At 44.2% G+C, this 17,449-nt stretch overlaps 73 non-coding genes and 4 pseudogenes across 73 annotated transcripts; all 77 read right to left on the bottom strand.

The window, feature by feature from the left end:
- Positions 1 to 83: 83 nt before the first annotated feature.
- On the bottom strand, positions 84 to 202 carry LOC131730595 (5S ribosomal RNA). The gene has a single exon (XR_009324123.1). It is a non-coding gene; the product is annotated as a 5S ribosomal RNA (ribosomal RNA).
- Positions 203 to 302: 100 nt separating this feature from the next.
- LOC131730594 (5S ribosomal RNA) lies at positions 303 to 421 on the bottom strand. Its single transcript, XR_009324122.1, has one exon. It is a non-coding gene; the product is annotated as a 5S ribosomal RNA (ribosomal RNA).
- A 114-nt stretch (positions 422 to 535) lies between these two features.
- On the bottom strand, positions 536 to 654 carry LOC131730593 (5S ribosomal RNA). Its single transcript, XR_009324121.1, has one exon. It is a non-coding gene; the product is annotated as a 5S ribosomal RNA (ribosomal RNA).
- A 114-nt stretch (positions 655 to 768) lies between these two features.
- Positions 769 to 887, bottom strand: LOC131730592 (5S ribosomal RNA). The gene has a single exon (XR_009324120.1). It is a non-coding gene; the product is annotated as a 5S ribosomal RNA (ribosomal RNA).
- A 114-nt stretch (positions 888 to 1,001) lies between these two features.
- Positions 1,002 to 1,120, bottom strand: LOC131730591 (5S ribosomal RNA). Its single transcript, XR_009324119.1, has one exon. It is a non-coding gene; the product is annotated as a 5S ribosomal RNA (ribosomal RNA).
- A 114-nt stretch (positions 1,121 to 1,234) lies between these two features.
- LOC131730590 (5S ribosomal RNA) lies at positions 1,235 to 1,353 on the bottom strand. Its single transcript, XR_009324118.1, has one exon. It is a non-coding gene; the product is annotated as a 5S ribosomal RNA (ribosomal RNA).
- A 114-nt stretch (positions 1,354 to 1,467) lies between these two features.
- On the bottom strand, positions 1,468 to 1,586 carry LOC131730589 (5S ribosomal RNA). The gene has a single exon (XR_009324117.1). It is a non-coding gene; the product is annotated as a 5S ribosomal RNA (ribosomal RNA).
- Positions 1,587 to 1,686: 100 nt separating this feature from the next.
- On the bottom strand, positions 1,687 to 1,805 carry LOC131730587 (5S ribosomal RNA). Its single transcript, XR_009324115.1, has one exon. It is a non-coding gene; the product is annotated as a 5S ribosomal RNA (ribosomal RNA).
- A 100-nt stretch (positions 1,806 to 1,905) lies between these two features.
- LOC131730879 (5S ribosomal RNA) lies at positions 1,906 to 2,024 on the bottom strand (annotated as a pseudogene).
- Positions 2,025 to 2,124: 100 nt separating this feature from the next.
- LOC131730825 (5S ribosomal RNA) lies at positions 2,125 to 2,243 on the bottom strand. Its single transcript, XR_009324349.1, has one exon. It is a non-coding gene; the product is annotated as a 5S ribosomal RNA (ribosomal RNA).
- A 114-nt stretch (positions 2,244 to 2,357) lies between these two features.
- LOC131730824 (5S ribosomal RNA) lies at positions 2,358 to 2,476 on the bottom strand. The gene has a single exon (XR_009324348.1). It is a non-coding gene; the product is annotated as a 5S ribosomal RNA (ribosomal RNA).
- Positions 2,477 to 2,590: 114 nt separating this feature from the next.
- On the bottom strand, positions 2,591 to 2,709 carry LOC131730586 (5S ribosomal RNA). The gene has a single exon (XR_009324114.1). It is a non-coding gene; the product is annotated as a 5S ribosomal RNA (ribosomal RNA).
- A 100-nt stretch (positions 2,710 to 2,809) lies between these two features.
- LOC131730585 (5S ribosomal RNA) lies at positions 2,810 to 2,928 on the bottom strand. Its single transcript, XR_009324113.1, has one exon. It is a non-coding gene; the product is annotated as a 5S ribosomal RNA (ribosomal RNA).
- A 114-nt stretch (positions 2,929 to 3,042) lies between these two features.
- Positions 3,043 to 3,161, bottom strand: LOC131730874 (5S ribosomal RNA; annotated as a pseudogene).
- A 100-nt stretch (positions 3,162 to 3,261) lies between these two features.
- Positions 3,262 to 3,380, bottom strand: LOC131730854 (5S ribosomal RNA). The gene has a single exon (XR_009324378.1). It is a non-coding gene; the product is annotated as a 5S ribosomal RNA (ribosomal RNA).
- Positions 3,381 to 3,480: 100 nt separating this feature from the next.
- On the bottom strand, positions 3,481 to 3,599 carry LOC131730584 (5S ribosomal RNA). Its single transcript, XR_009324112.1, has one exon. It is a non-coding gene; the product is annotated as a 5S ribosomal RNA (ribosomal RNA).
- A 256-nt stretch (positions 3,600 to 3,855) lies between these two features.
- Positions 3,856 to 3,974, bottom strand: LOC131730583 (5S ribosomal RNA). The gene has a single exon (XR_009324111.1). It is a non-coding gene; the product is annotated as a 5S ribosomal RNA (ribosomal RNA).
- A 100-nt stretch (positions 3,975 to 4,074) lies between these two features.
- On the bottom strand, positions 4,075 to 4,193 carry LOC131730907 (5S ribosomal RNA). Its single transcript, XR_009324417.1, has one exon. It is a non-coding gene; the product is annotated as a 5S ribosomal RNA (ribosomal RNA).
- Positions 4,194 to 4,293: 100 nt separating this feature from the next.
- LOC131730906 (5S ribosomal RNA) lies at positions 4,294 to 4,412 on the bottom strand. Its single transcript, XR_009324416.1, has one exon. It is a non-coding gene; the product is annotated as a 5S ribosomal RNA (ribosomal RNA).
- Positions 4,413 to 4,526: 114 nt separating this feature from the next.
- Positions 4,527 to 4,645, bottom strand: LOC131730865 (5S ribosomal RNA). The gene has a single exon (XR_009324389.1). It is a non-coding gene; the product is annotated as a 5S ribosomal RNA (ribosomal RNA).
- Positions 4,646 to 4,745: 100 nt separating this feature from the next.
- Positions 4,746 to 4,864, bottom strand: LOC131730905 (5S ribosomal RNA). The gene has a single exon (XR_009324415.1). It is a non-coding gene; the product is annotated as a 5S ribosomal RNA (ribosomal RNA).
- Positions 4,865 to 4,978: 114 nt separating this feature from the next.
- Positions 4,979 to 5,097, bottom strand: LOC131730904 (5S ribosomal RNA). The gene has a single exon (XR_009324414.1). It is a non-coding gene; the product is annotated as a 5S ribosomal RNA (ribosomal RNA).
- Positions 5,098 to 5,197: 100 nt separating this feature from the next.
- Positions 5,198 to 5,316, bottom strand: LOC131730821 (5S ribosomal RNA). The gene has a single exon (XR_009324345.1). It is a non-coding gene; the product is annotated as a 5S ribosomal RNA (ribosomal RNA).
- Positions 5,317 to 5,430: 114 nt separating this feature from the next.
- LOC131730864 (5S ribosomal RNA) lies at positions 5,431 to 5,549 on the bottom strand. Its single transcript, XR_009324388.1, has one exon. It is a non-coding gene; the product is annotated as a 5S ribosomal RNA (ribosomal RNA).
- A 114-nt stretch (positions 5,550 to 5,663) lies between these two features.
- LOC131730903 (5S ribosomal RNA) lies at positions 5,664 to 5,782 on the bottom strand. Its single transcript, XR_009324413.1, has one exon. It is a non-coding gene; the product is annotated as a 5S ribosomal RNA (ribosomal RNA).
- Positions 5,783 to 5,895: 113 nt separating this feature from the next.
- LOC131730870 (5S ribosomal RNA) lies at positions 5,896 to 6,014 on the bottom strand. Its single transcript, XR_009324394.1, has one exon. It is a non-coding gene; the product is annotated as a 5S ribosomal RNA (ribosomal RNA).
- Positions 6,015 to 6,128: 114 nt separating this feature from the next.
- LOC131730901 (5S ribosomal RNA) lies at positions 6,129 to 6,247 on the bottom strand. Its single transcript, XR_009324411.1, has one exon. It is a non-coding gene; the product is annotated as a 5S ribosomal RNA (ribosomal RNA).
- A 100-nt stretch (positions 6,248 to 6,347) lies between these two features.
- LOC131730891 (5S ribosomal RNA) lies at positions 6,348 to 6,466 on the bottom strand. Its single transcript, XR_009324401.1, has one exon. It is a non-coding gene; the product is annotated as a 5S ribosomal RNA (ribosomal RNA).
- A 100-nt stretch (positions 6,467 to 6,566) lies between these two features.
- On the bottom strand, positions 6,567 to 6,685 carry LOC131730900 (5S ribosomal RNA). Its single transcript, XR_009324410.1, has one exon. It is a non-coding gene; the product is annotated as a 5S ribosomal RNA (ribosomal RNA).
- Positions 6,686 to 6,799: 114 nt separating this feature from the next.
- Positions 6,800 to 6,918, bottom strand: LOC131730811 (5S ribosomal RNA). The gene has a single exon (XR_009324335.1). It is a non-coding gene; the product is annotated as a 5S ribosomal RNA (ribosomal RNA).
- Positions 6,919 to 7,032: 114 nt separating this feature from the next.
- Positions 7,033 to 7,151, bottom strand: LOC131730899 (5S ribosomal RNA). Its single transcript, XR_009324409.1, has one exon. It is a non-coding gene; the product is annotated as a 5S ribosomal RNA (ribosomal RNA).
- A 114-nt stretch (positions 7,152 to 7,265) lies between these two features.
- Positions 7,266 to 7,384, bottom strand: LOC131730868 (5S ribosomal RNA). The gene has a single exon (XR_009324392.1). It is a non-coding gene; the product is annotated as a 5S ribosomal RNA (ribosomal RNA).
- Positions 7,385 to 7,484: 100 nt separating this feature from the next.
- On the bottom strand, positions 7,485 to 7,593 carry LOC131730883 (5S ribosomal RNA; annotated as a pseudogene).
- A 100-nt stretch (positions 7,594 to 7,693) lies between these two features.
- LOC131730898 (5S ribosomal RNA) lies at positions 7,694 to 7,812 on the bottom strand. The gene has a single exon (XR_009324408.1). It is a non-coding gene; the product is annotated as a 5S ribosomal RNA (ribosomal RNA).
- Positions 7,813 to 7,926: 114 nt separating this feature from the next.
- Positions 7,927 to 8,045, bottom strand: LOC131730897 (5S ribosomal RNA). Its single transcript, XR_009324407.1, has one exon. It is a non-coding gene; the product is annotated as a 5S ribosomal RNA (ribosomal RNA).
- Positions 8,046 to 8,145: 100 nt separating this feature from the next.
- LOC131730582 (5S ribosomal RNA) lies at positions 8,146 to 8,264 on the bottom strand. Its single transcript, XR_009324110.1, has one exon. It is a non-coding gene; the product is annotated as a 5S ribosomal RNA (ribosomal RNA).
- Positions 8,265 to 8,364: 100 nt separating this feature from the next.
- LOC131730896 (5S ribosomal RNA) lies at positions 8,365 to 8,483 on the bottom strand. Its single transcript, XR_009324406.1, has one exon. It is a non-coding gene; the product is annotated as a 5S ribosomal RNA (ribosomal RNA).
- A 100-nt stretch (positions 8,484 to 8,583) lies between these two features.
- LOC131730882 (5S ribosomal RNA) lies at positions 8,584 to 8,692 on the bottom strand (annotated as a pseudogene).
- A 100-nt stretch (positions 8,693 to 8,792) lies between these two features.
- LOC131730844 (5S ribosomal RNA) lies at positions 8,793 to 8,911 on the bottom strand. Its single transcript, XR_009324368.1, has one exon. It is a non-coding gene; the product is annotated as a 5S ribosomal RNA (ribosomal RNA).
- Positions 8,912 to 9,025: 114 nt separating this feature from the next.
- LOC131730850 (5S ribosomal RNA) lies at positions 9,026 to 9,144 on the bottom strand. The gene has a single exon (XR_009324374.1). It is a non-coding gene; the product is annotated as a 5S ribosomal RNA (ribosomal RNA).
- Positions 9,145 to 9,258: 114 nt separating this feature from the next.
- On the bottom strand, positions 9,259 to 9,377 carry LOC131730853 (5S ribosomal RNA). Its single transcript, XR_009324377.1, has one exon. It is a non-coding gene; the product is annotated as a 5S ribosomal RNA (ribosomal RNA).
- A 100-nt stretch (positions 9,378 to 9,477) lies between these two features.
- On the bottom strand, positions 9,478 to 9,596 carry LOC131730895 (5S ribosomal RNA). Its single transcript, XR_009324405.1, has one exon. It is a non-coding gene; the product is annotated as a 5S ribosomal RNA (ribosomal RNA).
- A 100-nt stretch (positions 9,597 to 9,696) lies between these two features.
- Positions 9,697 to 9,815, bottom strand: LOC131730894 (5S ribosomal RNA). The gene has a single exon (XR_009324404.1). It is a non-coding gene; the product is annotated as a 5S ribosomal RNA (ribosomal RNA).
- A 100-nt stretch (positions 9,816 to 9,915) lies between these two features.
- LOC131730893 (5S ribosomal RNA) lies at positions 9,916 to 10,034 on the bottom strand. Its single transcript, XR_009324403.1, has one exon. It is a non-coding gene; the product is annotated as a 5S ribosomal RNA (ribosomal RNA).
- Positions 10,035 to 10,134: 100 nt separating this feature from the next.
- Positions 10,135 to 10,253, bottom strand: LOC131730892 (5S ribosomal RNA). The gene has a single exon (XR_009324402.1). It is a non-coding gene; the product is annotated as a 5S ribosomal RNA (ribosomal RNA).
- Positions 10,254 to 10,353: 100 nt separating this feature from the next.
- Positions 10,354 to 10,472, bottom strand: LOC131730890 (5S ribosomal RNA). Its single transcript, XR_009324400.1, has one exon. It is a non-coding gene; the product is annotated as a 5S ribosomal RNA (ribosomal RNA).
- A 100-nt stretch (positions 10,473 to 10,572) lies between these two features.
- Positions 10,573 to 10,691, bottom strand: LOC131730889 (5S ribosomal RNA). The gene has a single exon (XR_009324399.1). It is a non-coding gene; the product is annotated as a 5S ribosomal RNA (ribosomal RNA).
- A 100-nt stretch (positions 10,692 to 10,791) lies between these two features.
- On the bottom strand, positions 10,792 to 10,910 carry LOC131730888 (5S ribosomal RNA). The gene has a single exon (XR_009324398.1). It is a non-coding gene; the product is annotated as a 5S ribosomal RNA (ribosomal RNA).
- A 100-nt stretch (positions 10,911 to 11,010) lies between these two features.
- LOC131730884 (5S ribosomal RNA) lies at positions 11,011 to 11,129 on the bottom strand. The gene has a single exon (XR_009324397.1). It is a non-coding gene; the product is annotated as a 5S ribosomal RNA (ribosomal RNA).
- Positions 11,130 to 11,229: 100 nt separating this feature from the next.
- LOC131730873 (5S ribosomal RNA) lies at positions 11,230 to 11,348 on the bottom strand. The gene has a single exon (XR_009324396.1). It is a non-coding gene; the product is annotated as a 5S ribosomal RNA (ribosomal RNA).
- Positions 11,349 to 11,448: 100 nt separating this feature from the next.
- Positions 11,449 to 11,567, bottom strand: LOC131730862 (5S ribosomal RNA). The gene has a single exon (XR_009324386.1). It is a non-coding gene; the product is annotated as a 5S ribosomal RNA (ribosomal RNA).
- Positions 11,568 to 11,667: 100 nt separating this feature from the next.
- On the bottom strand, positions 11,668 to 11,786 carry LOC131730851 (5S ribosomal RNA). Its single transcript, XR_009324375.1, has one exon. It is a non-coding gene; the product is annotated as a 5S ribosomal RNA (ribosomal RNA).
- Positions 11,787 to 11,886: 100 nt separating this feature from the next.
- Positions 11,887 to 12,005, bottom strand: LOC131730840 (5S ribosomal RNA). Its single transcript, XR_009324364.1, has one exon. It is a non-coding gene; the product is annotated as a 5S ribosomal RNA (ribosomal RNA).
- Positions 12,006 to 12,105: 100 nt separating this feature from the next.
- LOC131730860 (5S ribosomal RNA) lies at positions 12,106 to 12,224 on the bottom strand. Its single transcript, XR_009324384.1, has one exon. It is a non-coding gene; the product is annotated as a 5S ribosomal RNA (ribosomal RNA).
- A 100-nt stretch (positions 12,225 to 12,324) lies between these two features.
- LOC131730828 (5S ribosomal RNA) lies at positions 12,325 to 12,443 on the bottom strand. The gene has a single exon (XR_009324352.1). It is a non-coding gene; the product is annotated as a 5S ribosomal RNA (ribosomal RNA).
- Positions 12,444 to 12,543: 100 nt separating this feature from the next.
- Positions 12,544 to 12,662, bottom strand: LOC131730817 (5S ribosomal RNA). The gene has a single exon (XR_009324341.1). It is a non-coding gene; the product is annotated as a 5S ribosomal RNA (ribosomal RNA).
- Positions 12,663 to 12,762: 100 nt separating this feature from the next.
- Positions 12,763 to 12,881, bottom strand: LOC131730805 (5S ribosomal RNA). Its single transcript, XR_009324329.1, has one exon. It is a non-coding gene; the product is annotated as a 5S ribosomal RNA (ribosomal RNA).
- A 100-nt stretch (positions 12,882 to 12,981) lies between these two features.
- Positions 12,982 to 13,100, bottom strand: LOC131730794 (5S ribosomal RNA). The gene has a single exon (XR_009324318.1). It is a non-coding gene; the product is annotated as a 5S ribosomal RNA (ribosomal RNA).
- Positions 13,101 to 13,200: 100 nt separating this feature from the next.
- Positions 13,201 to 13,319, bottom strand: LOC131730783 (5S ribosomal RNA). The gene has a single exon (XR_009324307.1). It is a non-coding gene; the product is annotated as a 5S ribosomal RNA (ribosomal RNA).
- A 100-nt stretch (positions 13,320 to 13,419) lies between these two features.
- Positions 13,420 to 13,538, bottom strand: LOC131730772 (5S ribosomal RNA). The gene has a single exon (XR_009324296.1). It is a non-coding gene; the product is annotated as a 5S ribosomal RNA (ribosomal RNA).
- A 100-nt stretch (positions 13,539 to 13,638) lies between these two features.
- LOC131730759 (5S ribosomal RNA) lies at positions 13,639 to 13,757 on the bottom strand. The gene has a single exon (XR_009324284.1). It is a non-coding gene; the product is annotated as a 5S ribosomal RNA (ribosomal RNA).
- Positions 13,758 to 13,857: 100 nt separating this feature from the next.
- LOC131730748 (5S ribosomal RNA) lies at positions 13,858 to 13,976 on the bottom strand. The gene has a single exon (XR_009324273.1). It is a non-coding gene; the product is annotated as a 5S ribosomal RNA (ribosomal RNA).
- A 100-nt stretch (positions 13,977 to 14,076) lies between these two features.
- Positions 14,077 to 14,195, bottom strand: LOC131730736 (5S ribosomal RNA). Its single transcript, XR_009324262.1, has one exon. It is a non-coding gene; the product is annotated as a 5S ribosomal RNA (ribosomal RNA).
- A 100-nt stretch (positions 14,196 to 14,295) lies between these two features.
- Positions 14,296 to 14,414, bottom strand: LOC131730724 (5S ribosomal RNA). The gene has a single exon (XR_009324251.1). It is a non-coding gene; the product is annotated as a 5S ribosomal RNA (ribosomal RNA).
- A 100-nt stretch (positions 14,415 to 14,514) lies between these two features.
- LOC131730713 (5S ribosomal RNA) lies at positions 14,515 to 14,633 on the bottom strand. Its single transcript, XR_009324240.1, has one exon. It is a non-coding gene; the product is annotated as a 5S ribosomal RNA (ribosomal RNA).
- A 100-nt stretch (positions 14,634 to 14,733) lies between these two features.
- Positions 14,734 to 14,852, bottom strand: LOC131730701 (5S ribosomal RNA). Its single transcript, XR_009324228.1, has one exon. It is a non-coding gene; the product is annotated as a 5S ribosomal RNA (ribosomal RNA).
- A 100-nt stretch (positions 14,853 to 14,952) lies between these two features.
- Positions 14,953 to 15,071, bottom strand: LOC131730689 (5S ribosomal RNA). The gene has a single exon (XR_009324216.1). It is a non-coding gene; the product is annotated as a 5S ribosomal RNA (ribosomal RNA).
- Positions 15,072 to 15,171: 100 nt separating this feature from the next.
- Positions 15,172 to 15,290, bottom strand: LOC131730677 (5S ribosomal RNA). Its single transcript, XR_009324205.1, has one exon. It is a non-coding gene; the product is annotated as a 5S ribosomal RNA (ribosomal RNA).
- A 100-nt stretch (positions 15,291 to 15,390) lies between these two features.
- LOC131730666 (5S ribosomal RNA) lies at positions 15,391 to 15,509 on the bottom strand. Its single transcript, XR_009324194.1, has one exon. It is a non-coding gene; the product is annotated as a 5S ribosomal RNA (ribosomal RNA).
- A 100-nt stretch (positions 15,510 to 15,609) lies between these two features.
- LOC131730655 (5S ribosomal RNA) lies at positions 15,610 to 15,728 on the bottom strand. Its single transcript, XR_009324183.1, has one exon. It is a non-coding gene; the product is annotated as a 5S ribosomal RNA (ribosomal RNA).
- Positions 15,729 to 15,828: 100 nt separating this feature from the next.
- On the bottom strand, positions 15,829 to 15,947 carry LOC131730643 (5S ribosomal RNA). Its single transcript, XR_009324171.1, has one exon. It is a non-coding gene; the product is annotated as a 5S ribosomal RNA (ribosomal RNA).
- Positions 15,948 to 16,047: 100 nt separating this feature from the next.
- LOC131730632 (5S ribosomal RNA) lies at positions 16,048 to 16,166 on the bottom strand. The gene has a single exon (XR_009324160.1). It is a non-coding gene; the product is annotated as a 5S ribosomal RNA (ribosomal RNA).
- A 100-nt stretch (positions 16,167 to 16,266) lies between these two features.
- Positions 16,267 to 16,385, bottom strand: LOC131730621 (5S ribosomal RNA). Its single transcript, XR_009324149.1, has one exon. It is a non-coding gene; the product is annotated as a 5S ribosomal RNA (ribosomal RNA).
- Positions 16,386 to 16,485: 100 nt separating this feature from the next.
- On the bottom strand, positions 16,486 to 16,604 carry LOC131730610 (5S ribosomal RNA). Its single transcript, XR_009324138.1, has one exon. It is a non-coding gene; the product is annotated as a 5S ribosomal RNA (ribosomal RNA).
- Positions 16,605 to 16,704: 100 nt separating this feature from the next.
- LOC131730599 (5S ribosomal RNA) lies at positions 16,705 to 16,823 on the bottom strand. Its single transcript, XR_009324127.1, has one exon. It is a non-coding gene; the product is annotated as a 5S ribosomal RNA (ribosomal RNA).
- A 100-nt stretch (positions 16,824 to 16,923) lies between these two features.
- Positions 16,924 to 17,042, bottom strand: LOC131730588 (5S ribosomal RNA). Its single transcript, XR_009324116.1, has one exon. It is a non-coding gene; the product is annotated as a 5S ribosomal RNA (ribosomal RNA).
- Positions 17,043 to 17,142: 100 nt separating this feature from the next.
- LOC131730902 (5S ribosomal RNA) lies at positions 17,143 to 17,261 on the bottom strand. The gene has a single exon (XR_009324412.1). It is a non-coding gene; the product is annotated as a 5S ribosomal RNA (ribosomal RNA).
- Between the last annotated feature and the right edge of the window lie 188 nt (positions 17,262 to 17,449).

Here is a 17,449-nt window from a genome sequence, read left to right as displayed (position 1 = left end):
TTAGTGAGCTGGGGGTGATTCCTCCAAAATTTCCTTTTGTCGTCCACACATTTCAATTGTAAAATGTAATTACAAAAATGTAATGCCTGCAGCACTTGATATTCCCAGGTGGTCTCCCATCCAAGTACTAACCAAGCCCAACATTGCTTAGCTTCTGAGATCAGACGAGATCAGGCTTATTCAAGGTGGTGTGGCCGCAGGCGATTGCATTTCTGCTTTCATGACTTTTATGTTTAGTGAGCTGGGGGTGATTCCTCCAAAATTTCCTTTTGTCCTCCACACATTTCAATTGTAAAATGTAATGCCTGCAGCACTTGATATTCCCAGGTGGTCTCCCATCCAAGTACTAACCAAGCCCAACATTGCTTAGCTTCTGAGATCAGACGAGATCAGGCTTATTCAAGGTGGTGTGGCCGCAGGCGATTGCATTTCTGCTTTCATGACTTTTATGTTTAGTGAGCTGGGGGTGATTCCTCCAAAATTTCCTTTTGTCCTCCACACATTTCAATTGTAAAATGTAATTACAAAAATGTAATGCCTGCAGCACTTGATATTCCCAGGTGGTCTCCCATCCAAGTACTAACCAAGCCCAACATTGCTTAGCTTCTGAGATCAGACGAGATCAGGCTTATTCAAGGTGGTGTGGCCGCAGGCGATTGCATTTCTGCTTTCATGACTTTTATGTTTAGTGAGCTGGGGGTGATTCCTCCAAAATTTCCTTTTGTCCTCCACACATTTCAATTGTAAAATGTAATTACAAAAATGTAATGCCTGCAGCACTTGATATTCCCAGGTGGTCTCCCATCCAAGTACTAACCAAGCCCAACATTGCTTAGCTTCTGAGATCAGACGAGATCAGGCTTATTCAAGGTGGTGTGGCCGCAGGCGATTGCATTTCTGCTTTCATGACTTTTATGTTTAGTGAGCTGGGGGTGATTCCTCCAAAATTTCCTTTTGTCCTCCACACATTTCAATTGTAAAATGTAATTACAAAAATGTAATGCCTGCAGCACTTGATATTCCCAGGTGGTCTCCCATCCAAGTACTAACCAAGCCCAACATTGCTTAGCTTCTGAGATCAGACGAGATCAGGCTTATTCAAGGTGGTGTGGCCGCAGGCGATTGCATTTCTGCTTTCATGACTTTTATGTTTAGTGAGCTGGGGGTGATTCCTCCAAAATTTCCTTTTGTCCTCCACACATTTCAATTGTAAAATGTAATGCCAAAAATGTAATGCCTGCAGCACTTGATATTCCCAGGTGGTCTCCCATCCAAGTACTAACCAAGCCCAACATTGCTTAGCTTCTGAGATCAGACGAGATCAGGCTTATTCAAGGTGGTGTGGCCGCAGGCGATTGCATTTCTGCTTTCATGACTTTTATGTTTAGTGAGCTGGGGGTGATTCCTCCAAAATTTCCTTTTGTCGTCCACACATTTCAATTGTAAAATGTAATTACAAAAATGTAATGCCTGCAGCACTTGATATTCCCAGGTGGTCTCCCATCCAAGTACTAACCAAGCCCAACATTGCTTAGCTTCTGAGATCAGACGAGATCAGGCTTATTCAAGGTGGTGTGGCCGCAGGCGATTGCATTTCTGCTTTCATGACTTTTATGTTTAGTGAGCTGGGGGTGATTCCTCCAAAATTTCCTTTTGTCCTCCACACATTTCAATTGTAAAATGTAATGCCTGCAGCACTTGATATTCCCAGGTGGTCTCCCATCCAAGTACTAACCAAGCCCAACATTGCTTAGCTTCTGAGATCAGACGAGATCAGGCTTATTCAAGGTGGTGTGGCCGCAGGCGATTGCATTTCTGCTTTCATGACTTTTATGTTTAGTGAGCTGGGGGTGATTCCTCCAAAATTTCCTTTTGTCCTCCACACATTTCAATTGTAAAATGTAATACCTGCAGCACTTGATATTCCCAGGTGGTCTCCCATCCAAGTACTAACCAAGCCCAACATTGCTTAGCTTCTGAGAATAGACGAGATCAGGCTTATTCAAGGTGGTGTGGCCGCAGGCATTTGCATTTCTGCTTTCATGACTTTTATGTTTAGTGAGCTGGGGGTGATTCCTCCAAAATTTCCTTTTGTCCTCCACACATTTCAATTGTAAAATGTAATGCCTGCAGCACTTGATATTCCCAGGTGGTCTCCCATCCAAGTACTAACCAAGCCCAACGTTGCTTAGCTTCTGAGATCAGACGAGATCAGGCTTATTCAAGGTGGTGTGGCCGCAGGCGATTGCATTTCTGCTTTCATGACTTTTATGTTTAGTGAGCTGGGGGTGATTCCTCCAAAATTTCCTTTTGTCCTCCACACATTTCAATTGTAAAATGTAATTACTAAAATGTAATGCCTGCAGCACTTGATATTCCCAGGTGGTCTCCCATCCAAGTACTAACCAAGCCCAACGTTGCTTAGCTTCTGAGATCAGACGAGATCAGGCTTATTCAAGGTGGTGTGGCCGCAGGCGATGGCATTTCTGCTTTCATGACTTTTATGTTTAGTGAGCTGGGGGTGATTCCTCCAAAATTTCCTTTTGTCCTCCACACATTTCAATTGTAAAATGTAATTACAAAAATGTAATGCCTGCAGCACTTGATATTCCCAGGTGGTCTCCCATCCAAGTACTAACCAAGCCCAACATTGCTTAGCTTCTGAGATCAGACGAGATCAGGCTTATTCAAGGTGGTGTGGCCGCAGGCGATTGCATTTCTGCTTTCATGACTTTTATGTTTAGTGAGCTGGGGGTGATTCCTCCAAAATTTCCTTTTGTCCTCCACACATTTCAATTGTAAAATGTAATGCCTGCAGCACTTGATATTCCCAGGTGGTCTCCCATCCAAGTACTAACCAAGCCCAACATTGCTTAGCTTCTGAGATCAGACGAGATCAGGCTTATTCAAGGTGGTGTGGCCGCAGGCGATTGCAGTTCTGCTTTCATGACTTTTATGTTTAGTGAGCTGGGGGTGATTCCTCCAAAATTTCCTTTTGTCCTCCACACATTTCAATTGTAAAATGTAATTACTAAAATGTAATGCCTGCAGCACTTGATATTCCCAGGTGGTCTCCCATCCAAAGACTAACCAAGCCCAACATTGCTTAGCTTCTGAGATCAGACGAGATCAGGCTTATTCAAGGTGGTGTGGCCGCAGGCGATTGCCTTTCTGCTTTCATGACTTTTATGTTTAGTGAGCTGGGGGTGATTCCTCCAAAATTTCCTTTTGTCATCCACACATTTCAATTGTAAAATGTAATGCCTGCAGCACTTGATATTCCCAGGTGGTCTCCCATCCAAGTACTAACCAAGCCCAACATTGCTTAGCTTCTGAGATCAGACAAGATCAGGCTTATTCAAGGTGGTGTGGCCGCAGGCGATGGCATTTCTGCTTTCATGACTTTTATGTTTAGTGAGCTGGGGGTGATTCCTCCAAAATTTCCTTTTGTCCTCCACACATTTCTATTGTAAAATGTAATGCCTGCAGCACTTGATATTCCCAGGTGGTCTCCCATCCAAGTACTAACCAAGCCCAACATTGCTTAGCTTCTGAGATCAGACGAGATCAGGCTTATTCAAGGTGGTGTGGCCGCAGGCGATTGCATTTCTGCTTTCATGACTTTTATGTTTAGTGAGCTGGGGGTGATTCCTCCAAAATTTCCTTTTGGATGGGAGACCACCTGGGAATATCAAGTGCTGCAGGCATTACATTTTTGTAATTACATTTTACAATTGAAATGTGTGGAGGACAAAAGGAAATTTTGGAGGAATCACCCCCAGCTCACTAAACATAAAAGTCATGAAAGCAGAAATGCACACATTTCAATTGTAAAATGTAATTACTAAAATGTAATGCCTGCAGCACTTGATATTCCCAGGTGGTCTCCCATCCAAGTACTAACCAAGCCCAACATTGCTTAGCTTCTGAGATCAGACGAGATCAGGCTTATTCAAGGTGGTGTGGCCGCAGGCGATTGCATTTCTGCTTTCATGACTTTTATGTTTAGTGAGCTGGGGGTGATTCCTCCAAAATTTCCTTTTGTCCTCCACACATTTCAATTGTAAAAGGTAATGCCTGCAGCACTTGATATTCCCAGGTGGTCTCCCATCCAAGTACTAACCAAGCCCAACATTGCTTAGCTTCTGAGATCAGACGAGATCAGGCTTATTCAAGGTGGTGTGGCCGCAGGCGATTGCATTTCTGCTTTCATGACTTTTATGTTTAGTGAGCTGGGGGTGATTCCTCCAAAATTTCCTTTTGTCCTCCACACATTTCAATTGTAAAATGTAATGCCTGCAGCACTTGATATTCCCAGGTGGTCTCCCATCCAAGTACTAACCAAGCCCAACATTGCTTAGCTTCTGAGATCAGACGAGATCAGGCTTATTCAAGGTGGTGTGGCCGCAGGCGATTGCATTTCTGCTTTCATGACTTTTATGTTTAGTGAGCTGGGGGTGATTCCTCCAAAATTTCCTTTTGTCCTCCACACATTTCAATTGTAAAATGTAATTACAAAAATGTAATGCCTGCAGCACTTGATATTCCCAGGTGGTCTCCCATCCAAGTACTAACCAAGCCCAACATTGCTTAGTTTCTGAGATTAGACGAGATCAGGCTTATTCAAGGTGGTGTGGCCGCAGGCGATTGCATTTCTGCTTTCATGACTTTTATGTTTAGTGAGCTGGGGGTGATTCCTCCAAAATTTCCTTTTGTCCTCCACACATTTCTATTGTAAAATGTAATGCCTGCAGCACTTGATATTCCCAGGTGGTCTCCCATCCAAGTACTAACCAAGCCCAACATTGCTTAGCTTCTGAGATCAGACGAGATCAGGCTTATTCAAGGTGGTGTGGCCGCAGGCGATTGCATTTCTGCTTTCATGACTTTTATGTTTAGTGAGCTGGGGGTGATTCCTCCAAAATTTCCTTTTGTCCTCCACACATTTCAATTGTAAAATGTAATTACAAAAATGTAATGCCTGCAGCACTTGATATTCCCAGGTGGTCTCCCATCCAAGTACTAACCAAGCCCAACATTGCTTAGCTTCTGAGATCAGACGAGATCAGGCTTATTCAAGGTGGTGTGGCCGCAGGCGATTGCATTTCTGCTTTCATGACTTTTATGTTTAGTGAGCTGGGGGTGATTCCTCCAAAATTTCCTTTTGTCCTCCACACATTTCAATTGTAAAATGTAATGCCTGCAGCACTAGATATTCCCAGGTGGTCTCCCATCCAAGTACTAACCAAGCCCAACATTGCTTAGCTTCTGAGATCAGACGAGATCAGGCTTATTCAAGGTGGTGTGGCCGCAGGCGATTGCATTTCTGCTTTCATGACTTTTATGTTTAGTGAGCTGGGGGTGATTCCTCCAAAATTTCCTTTTGTCCTCCACACATTTCAATTGTAAAATGTAATTACTAAAATGTAATGCCTGAAGCACTTGATATTCCCAGGTGGTCTCCCATCCAAGTACTAACCAAGCCCAACATTGCTTAGCTTCTGAGATCAGACGAGATCAGGCTTATTCAAGGTGGTGTGGCCGCAGGCGATTGCATTTCTGCTTTCATGACTTTTATGTTTAGTGAGCTGGGGGTGATTCCTCCAAAATTTCCTTTTGTCCTCCACACATTTCAATTGTAAAATGTAATTACAAAAATGTAATGCCTGCAGCACTTGATATTCCCAGGTGGTCTCCCATCCAAGTACTAACCAAGCCCAACATTGCTTAGCTTCTGAGATCAGACGAGATCAGGCTTATTCAAGGTGGTGTGGCCGCAGGCGATTGCATTTCTGCTTTCATGACTTTTATGTTTAGTGAGCTGGGGGTGATTCCTCCAAAATTTCCTTTTGTCCTCCACACATTTCAATTGTAAAATGTAATTACAAAAATGTAATGCTGCAGCACTTGATATTCCCAGGTGGTCTCCCATCCAAGTACTAACCAAGCCCAACATTGCTTAGCTTCTGAGATCAGACGAGATCAGGCTTATTCAAGGTGGTGTGGCCGCAGGCGATTGCATTTCTGCTTTCATGACTTTTATGTTTAGTGAGCTGGGGGTGATTCCTCCAAAATTTCCTTTTGTCCTCCACACATTTCAATTGTAAAATGTAATTACAAAAATGTAATGCCTGCAGCACTTGATATTCCCAGGTGGTCTCCCATCCAAGTACTAACCAAGCCCAACATTGCTTAGCTTCTGAGATCAGACGAGATCAGGCTTATTCAAGGTGGTGTGGCCGCAGGCGATTGCATTTCTGCTTTCATGACTTTTATGTTTAGTGAGCTGGGGGTGATTCCTCCAAAATTTCCTTTTGTCCTCCACACATTTCAATTGTAAAATGTAATGCCTGCAGCACTTGATATTCCCAGGAGGTCTCCCATCCAAGTACTAACCAAGCCCAACATTGCTTAGCTTCTGAGATCAGACGAGATCAGGCTTATTCAAGGTGGTGTGGCCGCAGGCGATTGCATTTCTGCTTTCATGACTTTTATGTTTAGTGAGCTGGGGGTGATTCCTCCAAAATTTCCTTTTGTCCTCCACACATTTCAATTGTAAAATGTAATGCCTGCAGCACTTGATATTCCCAGGTGGTCTCCCATCCAAGTACTAACCAAGCCCAACATTGCTTAGCTTCTGAGATCAGACGAGATCAGGCTTATTCAAGGTGGTGTGGCCGCAGGCGATTGCATTTCTGCTTTCATGACTTTTATGTTTAGTGAGCTGGGGGTGATTCCTCCAAAATTTCCTTTTGTCCTCCACACATTTCAATTGTAAAATGTAATTACAAAAATGTAATGCCTGCAGCACTTGATATTCCCAGGAGGTCTCCCATCCAAGTACTAACCAAGCCCAACATTGCTTAGCTTCTGAGATCAGACGAGATCAGGCTTATTCAAGGTGGTGTGGCCGCAGGCGATTGCATTTCTGCTTTCATGACTTTTATGTTTAGTGAGCTGGGGGTGATTCCTCCAAAATTTCCTTTTGTCCTCCACACATTTCAATTGTAAAATGTAATTACAAAAATGTAATGCCTGCAGCACTTGATATTCCCAGGTGGTCTCCCATCCAAGTACTAACCAAGCCCAACATTGCTTAGCTTCTGAGATCAGACGAGATCAGGCTTATTCAAGGTGGTGTGGCCGCAGGCGATTGCATTTCTGCTTTCATGACTTTTATGTTTAGTGAGCTGGGGGTGATTCCTCCAAAATTTCCTTTTGTCCTCCACACATTTCAATTGTAAAATGTAATTACAAAAATGTAATGCCTGCAGCACTTGATATTCCCAGGAGGTCTCCCATCCAAGTACTAACCAAGCCCAACATTGCTTAGCTTCTGAGATCAGACGAGATCAGGCTTATGCAAGGTGCTGTGGCCGCAGGCGATTGCATTTCTGCTTTCATGACTTTTATGTTTAGTGAGCTGGGGGTGATTCCTCCAAAATTTCCTTTTGTCCTCCACACATTTCAATTGTAAAATGTAATGCCTGCAGCACTTGATATTCCCAGGTGGTCTCCCATCCAAGTACTAACCAAGCCCAACATTGCTTAGCTTCTGAGATCAGGCTTATTCAAGGTGGTGTGGCCGCAGGCGATTGCATTTCTGCTTTCATGACTTTTATGTTTAGTGAGCTGGGGGTGATTCCTCCAAAATTTCCTTTTGTCCTCCACACATTTCAATTGTAAAATGTAATGCCTGCAGCACTTGATATTCCCAGGTGGTCTCCCATCCAAGTACTAACCAAGCCCAACATTGCTTAGCTTCTGAGATCAGACGAGATCAGGCTTATTCAAGGTGGTGTGGCCGCAGGCGATTGCATTTCTGCTTTCATGACTTTTATGTTTAGTGAGCTGGGGGTGATTCCTCCAAAATTTCCTTTTGTCCTCCACACATTTCAATTGTAAAATGTAATTACTAAAATGTAATGCCTGCAGCACTTGATATTCCCAGGTGGTCTCCCATCCAAGTACTAACCAAGCCCAACATTGCTTAGCTTCTGAGATCAGACGAGATCAGGCTTATTCAAGGTGGTGTGGCCGCAGGCGATTGCATTTCTGCTTTCATGACTTTTATGTTTAGTGAGCTGGGGGTGATTCCTCCAAAATTTCCTTTTGTCCTCCACACATTTCAATTGTAAAATGTAATGCCTGCAGCACTTGATATTCCCAGGTGGTCTCCCATCCAAGTACTAACCAAGCCCAACATTGCTTAGCTTCTGAGATCAGACGAGATCAGGCTTATTCAAAGTGGTGTGGCCGCAGGCGATTGCATTTCTGCTTTCATGACTTTTATGTTTAGTGAGCTGGGGGTGATTCCTCCAAAATTTCCTTTTGTCCTCCACACATTTCAATTGTAAAATGTAATGCCTGCAGCACTTGATATTCCCAGGTGGTCTCCCATCCAAGTACTAACCAAGCCCAACATTGCTTAGCTTCTGAGATCAGACGAGATCAGGCTTATTCAAGGTGGTGTGGCCGCAGGCGATTGCATTTCTGCTTTCATGACTTTTATGTTTAGTGAGCTGGGGGTGATTCCTCCAAAATTTCCTTTTGTCCTCCACACATTTCAATTGTAAAATGTAATGCCTGCAGCACTTGATATTCCCAGGTGGTCTCCCATCCAAGTACTAACCAAGCCCAACATTGCTTAGCTTCTGAGATCAGGCTTATTCAAGGTGGTGTGGCCGCAGGCGATTGCATTTCTGCTTTCATGACTTTTATGTTTAGTGAGCTGGGGGTGATTCCTCCAAAATTTCCTTTTGTCCTCCACACATTTCAATTGTAAAATGTAATGCCTGCAGCACTTGATATTCCCAGGTGGTCTCCCATCCAAGTACTAACCAAGCCCAACATTGCTTAGCTTCTGAGATCAGACGAGATCAGGCTTACTCAAGGTGGTGTGGCCGCAGGCGATTGCATTTCTGCTTTCATGACTTTTATGTTTAGTGAGCTGGGGGTGATTCCTCCAAAATTTCCTTTTGTCCTCCACACATTTCAATTGTAAAATGTAATTACAAAAATGTAATGCCTGCAGCACTTGATATTCCCAGGTGGTCTCCCATCCAAGTACTAACCAAGCCCAACATTGCTTAGCTTCTGAGATCAGACGAGATCTGGCTTATTCAAGGTGGTGTGGCCGCAGGCGATTGCATTTCTGCTTTCATGACTTTTATGTTTAGTGAGCTGGGGGTGATTCCTCCAAAATTTCCTTTTGTCCTCCACACATTTCAATTGTAAAATGTAATTACAAAAATGTAATGCCTGCAGCACTTGATATTCCCAGGTGGTCTCCCATCCAAGTACTAACCAAGCCCAACATTGCTTAGCTTCGGAGATCAGACGAGATCAGGCTTATTCAAGGTGGTGTGGCCGCAGGCGATTGCATTTCTGCTTTCATGACTTTTATGTTTAGTGAGCTGGGGGTGATTCCTCCAAAATTTCCTTTTGTCCTCCACACATTTCAATTGTAAAATGTAATGCCTGCAGCACTTGATATTCCCAGGTGGTCTCCCATCCAAGTACTAACCAAGCCCAACATTGCTTAGCTTCTGAGATCAGACGAGATCAGGCTTATTCAAGGTGGTGTGGCCGCAGGCGATTGCATTTCTGCTTTCATGACTTTTATGTTTAGTGAGCTGGGGGTGATTCCTCCAAAATTTCCTTTTGTCCTCCACACATTTCAATTGTAAAATGTAATGCCTGCAGCACTTGATATTCCCAGGTGGTCTCCCATCCAAGTACTAACCAAGCCCAACATTGCTTAGCTTCTGAGATCAGACGAGATCAGGCTTATTCAAGGTGGTGTGGCCGCAGGCGATTGCATTTCTGCTTTCATGACTTTTATGTTTAGTGAGCTGGGGGTGATTCCTCCAAAATTTCCTTTTGTCCTCCACACATTTCAATTGTAAAATGTAATGCCTGCAGCACTTGATATTCCCAGGTGGTCTCCCATCCAAGTACTAACCAAGCCCAACATTGCTTAGCTTCTGAGATCAGACGAGATCAGGCTTATTCAAGGTGGTGTGGCCGCAGGCGATTGCATTTCTGCTTTCATGACTTTTATGTTTAGTGAGCTGGGGGTGATTCCTCCAAAATTTCCTTTTGTCCTCCACACATTTCAATTGTAAAATGTAATGCCTGCAGCACTTGATATTCCCAGGTGGTCTCCCATCCAAGTACTAACCAAGCCCAACATTGCTTAGCTTCTGAGATCAGACGAGATCAGGCTTATTCAAGGTGGTGTGGCCGCAGGCGATTGCATTTCTGCTTTCATGACTTTTATGTTTAGTGAGCTGGGGGTGATTCCTCCAAAATTTCCTTTTGTCCTCCACACATTTCAATTGTAAAATGTAATGCCTGCAGCACTTGATATTCCCAGGTGGTCTCCCATCCAAGTACTAACCAAGCCCAACATTGCTTAGCTTCTGAGATCAGACGAGATCAGGCTTATTCAAGGTGGTGTGGCCGCAGGCGATTGCATTTCTGCTTTCATGACTTTTATGTTTAGTGAGCTGGGGGTGATTCCTCCAAAATTTCCTTTTGTCCTCCACACATTTCAATTGTAAAATGTAATGCCTGCAGCACTTGATATTCCCAGGTGGTCTCCCATCCAAGTACTAACCAAGCCCAACATTGCTTAGCTTCTGAGATCAGACGAGATCAGGCTTATTCAAGGTGGTGTGGCCGCAGGCGATTGCATTTCTGCTTTCATGACTTTTATGTTTAGTGAGCTGGGGGTGATTCCTCCAAAATTTCCTTTTGTCCTCCACACATTTCAATTGTAAAATGTAATGCCTGCAGCACTTGATATTCCCAGGTGGTCTCCCATCCAAGTACTAACCAAGCCCAACATTGCTTAGCTTCTGAGATCAGACGAGATCAGGCTTATTCAAGGTGGTGTGGCCGCAGGCGATTGCATTTCTGCTTTCATGACTTTTATGTTTAGTGAGCTGGGGGTGATTCCTCCAAAATTTCCTTTTGTCCTCCACACATTTCAATTGTAAAATGTAATGCCTGCAGCACTTGATATTCCCAGGTGGTCTCCCATCCAAGTACTAACCAAGCCCAACATTGCTTAGCTTCTGAGATCAGACGAGATCAGGCTTATTCAAGGTGGTGTGGCCGCAGGCGATTGCATTTCTGCTTTCATGACTTTTATGTTTAGTGAGCTGGGGGTGATTCCTCCAAAATTTCCTTTTGTCCTCCACACATTTCAATTGTAAAATGTAATGCCTGCAGCACTTGATATTCCCAGGTGGTCTCCCATCCAAGTACTAACCAAGCCCAACATTGCTTAGCTTCTGAGATCAGACGAGATCAGGCTTATTCAAGGTGGTGTGGCCGCAGGCGATTGCATTTCTGCTTTCATGACTTTTATGTTTAGTGAGCTGGGGGTGATTCCTCCAAAATTTCCTTTTGTCCTCCACACATTTCAATTGTAAAATGTAATGCCTGCAGCACTTGATATTCCCAGGTGGTCTCCCATCCAAGTACTAACCAAGCCCAACATTGCTTAGCTTCTGAGATCAGACGAGATCAGGCTTATTCAAGGTGGTGTGGCCGCAGGCGATTGCATTTCTGCTTTCATGACTTTTATGTTTAGTGAGCTGGGGGTGATTCCTCCAAAATTTCCTTTTGTCCTCCACACATTTCAATTGTAAAATGTAATGCCTGCAGCACTTGATATTCCCAGGTGGTCTCCCATCCAAGTACTAACCAAGCCCAACATTGCTTAGCTTCTGAGATCAGACGAGATCAGGCTTATTCAAGGTGGTGTGGCCGCAGGCGATTGCATTTCTGCTTTCATGACTTTTATGTTTAGTGAGCTGGGGGTGATTCCTCCAAAATTTCCTTTTGTCCTCCACACATTTCAATTGTAAAATGTAATGCCTGCAGCACTTGATATTCCCAGGTGGTCTCCCATCCAAGTACTAACCAAGCCCAACATTGCTTAGCTTCTGAGATCAGACGAGATCAGGCTTATTCAAGGTGGTGTGGCCGCAGGCGATTGCATTTCTGCTTTCATGACTTTTATGTTTAGTGAGCTGGGGGTGATTCCTCCAAAATTTCCTTTTGTCCTCCACACATTTCAATTGTAAAATGTAATGCCTGCAGCACTTGATATTCCCAGGTGGTCTCCCATCCAAGTACTAACCAAGCCCAACATTGCTTAGCTTCTGAGATCAGACGAGATCAGGCTTATTCAAGGTGCTGTGGCCGCAGGCGATTGCATTTCTGCTTTCATGACTTTTATGTTTAGTGAGCTGGGGGTGATTCCTCCAAAATTTCCTTTTGTCCTCCACACATTTCAATTGTAAAATGTAATGCCTGCAGCACTTGATATTCCCAGGTGGTCTCCCATCCAAGTACTAACCAAGCCCAACATTGCTTAGCTTCTGAGATCAGACGAGATCAGGCTTATTCAAGGTGGTGTGGCCGCAGGCGATTGCATTTCTGCTTTCATGACTTTTATGTTTAGTGAGCTGGGGGTGATTCCTCCAAAATTTCCTTTTGTCCTCCACACATTTCAATTGTAAAATGTAATGCCTGCAGCACTTGATATTCCCAGGTGGTCTCCCATCCAAGTACTAACCAAGCCCAACATTGCTTAGCTTCTGAGATCAGACGAGATCAGGCTTATTCAAGGTGGTGTGGCCGCAGGCGATTGCATTTCTGCTTTCATGACTTTTATGTTTAGTGAGCTGGGGGTGATTCCTCCAAAATTTCCTTTTGTCCTCCACACATTTCAATTGTAAAATGTAATGCCTGCAGCACTTGATATTCCCAGGTGGTCTCCCATCCAAGTACTAACCAAGCCCAACATTGCTTAGCTTCTGAGATCAGACGAGATCAGGCTTATTCAAGGTGGTGTGGCCGCAGGCGATTGCATTTCTGCTTTCATGACTTTTATGTTTAGTGAGCTGGGGGTGATTCCTCCAAAATTTCCTTTTGTCCTCCACACATTTCAATTGTAAAATGTAATGCCTGCAGCACTTGATATTCCCAGGTGGTCTCCCATCCAAGTACTAACCAAGCCCAACATTGCTTAGCTTCTGAGATCAGACGAGATCAGGCTTATTCAAGGTGGTGTGGCCGCAGGCGATTGCATTTCTGCTTTCATGACTTTTATGTTTAGTGAGCTGGGGGTGATTCCTCCAAAATTTCCTTTTGTCCTCCACACATTTCAATTGTAAAATGTAATGCCTGCAGCACTTGATATTCCCAGGTGGTCTCCCATCCAAGTACTAACCAAGCCCAACATTGCTTAGCTTCTGAGATCAGACGAGATCAGGCTTATTCAAGGTGGTGTGGCCGCAGGCGATTGCATTTCTGCTTTCATGACTTTTATGTTTAGTGAGCTGGGGGTGATTCCTCCAAAATTTCCTTTTGTCCTCCACACATTTCAATTGTAAAATGTAATGCCTGCAGCACTTGATATTCCCAGGTGGTCTCCCATCCAAGTACTAACCAAGCCCAACATTGCTTAGCTTCTGAGATCAGACGAGATCAGGCTTATTCAAGGTGGTGTGGCCGCAGGCGATTGCATTTCTGCTTTCATGACTTTTATGTTTAGTGAGCTGGGGGTGATTCCTCCAAAATTTCCTTTTGTCCTCCACACATTTCAATTGTAAAATGTAATGCCTGCAGCACTTGATATTCCCAGGTGGTCTCCCATCCAAGTACTAACCAAGCCCAACATTGCTTAGCTTCTGAGATCAGACGAGATCAGGCTTATTCAAGGTGGTGTGGCCGCAGGCGATTGCATTTCTGCTTTCATGACTTTTATGTTTAGTGAGCTGGGGGTGATTCCTCCAAAATTTCCTTTTGTCCTCCACACATTTCAATTGTAAAATGTAATGCCTGCAGCACTTGATATTCCCAGGTGGTCTCCCATCCAAGTACTAACCAAGCCCAACATTGCTTAGCTTCTGAGATCAGACGAGATCAGGCTTATTCAAGGTGGTGTGGCCGCAGGCGATTGCATTTCTGCTTTCATGACTTTTATGTTTAGTGAGCTGGGGGTGATTCCTCCAAAATTTCCTTTTGTCCTCCACACATTTCAATTGTAAAATGTAATGCCTGCAGCACTTGATATTCCCAGGTGGTCTCCCATCCAAGTACTAACCAAGCCCAACATTGCTTAGCTTCTGAGATCAGACGAGATCAGGCTTATTCAAGGTGGTGTGGCCGCAGGCGATTGCATTTCTGCTTTCATGACTTTTATGTTTAGTGAGCTGGGGGTGATTCCTCCAAAATTTCCTTTTGTCCTCCACACATTTCAATTGTAAAATGTAATGCCTGCAGCACTTGATATTCCCAGGTGGTCTCCCATCCAAGTACTAACCAAGCCCAACATTGCTTAGCTTCTGAGATCAGACGAGATCAGGCTTATTCAAGGTGGTGTGGCCGCAGGCGATTGCATTTCTGCTTTCATGACTTTTATGTTTAGTGAGCTGGGGGTGATTCCTCCAAAATTTCCTTTTGTCCTCCACACATTTCAATTGTAAAATGTAATGCCTGCAGCACTTGATATTCCCAGGTGGTCTCCCATCCAAGTACTAACCAAGCCCAACATTGCTTAGCTTCTGAGATCAGACGAGATCAGGCTTATTCAAGGTGGTGTGGCCGCAGGCGATTGCATTTCTGCTTTCATGACTTTTATGTTTAGTGAGCTGGGGGTGATTCCTCCAAAATTTCCTTTTGTCCTCCACACATTTCAATTGTAAAATGTAATGCCTGCAGCACTTGATATTCCCAGGTGGTCTCCCATCCAAGTACTAACCAAGCCCAACATTGCTTAGCTTCTGAGATCAGACGAGATCAGGCTTATTCAAGGTGGTGTGGCCGCAGGCGATTGCATTTCTGCTTTCATGACTTTTATGTTTAGTGAGCTGGGGGTGATTCCTCCAAAATTTCCTTTTGTCCTCCACACATTTCAATTGTAAAATGTAATGCCTGCAGCACTTGATATTCCCAGGTGGTCTCCCATCCAAGTACTAACCAAGCCCAACATTGCTTAGCTTCTGAGATCAGACGAGATCAGGCTTATTCAAGGTGGTGTGGCCGCAGGCGATTGCATTTCTGCTTTCATGACTTTTATGTTTAGTGAGCTGGGGGTGATTCCTCCAAAATTTCCTTTTGTCCTCCACACATTTCAATTGTAAAATGTAATGCCTGCAGCACTTGATATTCCCAGGTGGTCTCCCATCCAAGTACTAACCAAGCCCAACATTGCTTAGCTTCTGAGATCAGACGAGATCAGGCTTATTCAAGGTGGTGTGGCCGCAGGCGATTGCATTTCTGCTTTCATGACTTTTATGTTTAGTGAGCTGGGGGTGATTCCTCCAAAATTTCCTTTTGTCCTCCACACATTTCAATTGTAAAATGTAATGCCTGCAGCACTTGATATTCCCAGGTGGTCTCCCATCCAAGTACTAACCAAGCCCAACATTGCTTAGCTTCTGAGATCAGACGAGATCAGGCTTATTCAAGGTGGTGTGGCCGCAGGCGATTGCATTTCTGCTTTCATGACTTTTATGTTTAGTGAGCTGGGGGTGATTCCTCCAAAATTTCCTTTTGTCCTCCACACATTTCAATTGTAAAATGTAATGCCTGCAGCACTTGATATTCCCAGGTGGTCTCCCATCCAAGTACTAACCAAGCCCAACATTGCTTAGCTTCTGAGATCAGACGAGATCAGGCTTATTCAAGGTGGTGTGGCCGCAGGCGATTGCATTTCTGCTTTCATGACTTTTATGTTTAGTGAGCTGGGGGTGATTCCTCCAAAATTTCCTTTTGTCCTCCACACATTTCAATTGTAAAATGTAATGCCTGCAGCACTTGATATTCCCAGGTGGTCTCCCATCCAAGTACTAACCAAGCCCAACATTGCTTAGCTTCTGAGATCAGACGAGATCAGGCTTATTCAAGGTGGTGTGGCCGCAGGCGATTGCATTTCTGCTTTCATGACTTTTATGTTTAGTGAGCTGGGGGTGATTCCTCCAAAATTTCCTTTTGTCCTCCACACATTTCAATTGTAAAATGTAATGCCTGCAGCACTTGATATTCCCAGGTGGTCTCCCATCCAAGTACTAACCAAGCCCAACATTGCTTAGCTTCTGAGATCAGACGAGATCAGGCTTATTCAAGGTGGTGTGGCCGCAGGCGATTGCATTTCTGCTTTCATGACTTTTATGTTTAGTGAGCTGGGGGTGATTCCTCCAAAATTTCCTTTTGTCCTCCACACATTTCAATTGTAAAATGTAATGCCTGCAGCACTTGATATTCCCAGGTGGTCTCCCATCCAAGTACTAACCAAGCCCAACATTGCTTAGCTTCTGAGATCAGACGAGATCAGGCTTATTCAAGGTGGTGTGGCCGCAGGCGATTGCATTTCTGCTTTCATGACTTTTATGTTTAGTGAGCTGGGGGTGATTCCTCCAAAATTTCCTTTTGTCCTCCACACATTTCAATTGTAAAATGTAATGCCTGCAGCACTTGATATTCCCAGGTGGTCTCCCATCCAAGTACTAACCAAGCCCAACATTGCTTAGCTTCTGAGATCAGACGAGATCAGGCTTATTCAAGGTGGTGTGGCCGCAGGCGATTGCATTTCTGCTTTCATGACTTTTATGTTTAGTGAGCTGGGGGTGATTCCTCCAAAATTTCCTTTTGTCCTCCACACATTTCAATTGTAAAATGTAATGCCTGCAGCACTTGATATTCCCAGGTGGTCTCCCATCCAAGTACTAACCAAGCCCAACATTGCTTAGCTTCTGAGATCAGACGAGATCAGGCTTATTCAAGGTGGTGTGGCCGCAGGCGATTGCATTTCTGCTTTCATGACTTTTATGTTTAGTGAGCTGGGGGTGATTCCTCCAAAATTTCCTTTTGTCCTCCACACATTTCAATTGTAAAATGTAATGCCTGCAGCACTTGATATTCCCAGGTGGTCTCCCATCCAAGTACTAACCAAGCCCAACATTGCTTAGCTTCTGAGATCAGACGAGATCAGGCTTATTCAAGGTGGTGTGGCCGCAGGCGATTGCATTTCTGCTTTCATGACTTTTATGTTTAGTGAGCTGGGGGTGATTCCTCCAAAATTTCCTTTTGTCCTCCACACATTTCAATTGTAAAATGTAATGCCTGCAGCACTTGATATTCCCAGGTGGTCTCCCATCCAAGTACTAACCAAGCCCAACATTGCTTAGCTTCTGAGATCAGACGAGATCAGGCTTATTCAAGGTGGTGTGGCCGCAGGCGATTGCATTTCTGCTTTCATGACTTTTATGTTTAGTGAGCTGGGGGTGATTCCTCCAAAATTTCCTTTTGTCCTCCACACATTTCAATTGTAAAATGTAATGCCTGCAGCACTTGATATTCCCAGGTGGTCTCCCATCCAAGTACTAACCAAGCCCAACATTGCTTAGCTTCTGAGATCAGACGAGAT

Source organism: Acipenser ruthenus, unplaced genomic scaffold, assembly GCF_902713425.1.
Source record: "Acipenser ruthenus unplaced genomic scaffold, fAciRut3.2 maternal haplotype, whole genome shotgun sequence".
Lineage (NCBI taxonomy): Eukaryota > Metazoa > Chordata > Actinopteri > Acipenseriformes > Acipenseridae > Acipenser > Acipenser ruthenus.
Note: the sequence above shows the minus strand (reverse complement) of the source record. Positions and strands in the feature narration are given on the sequence as shown.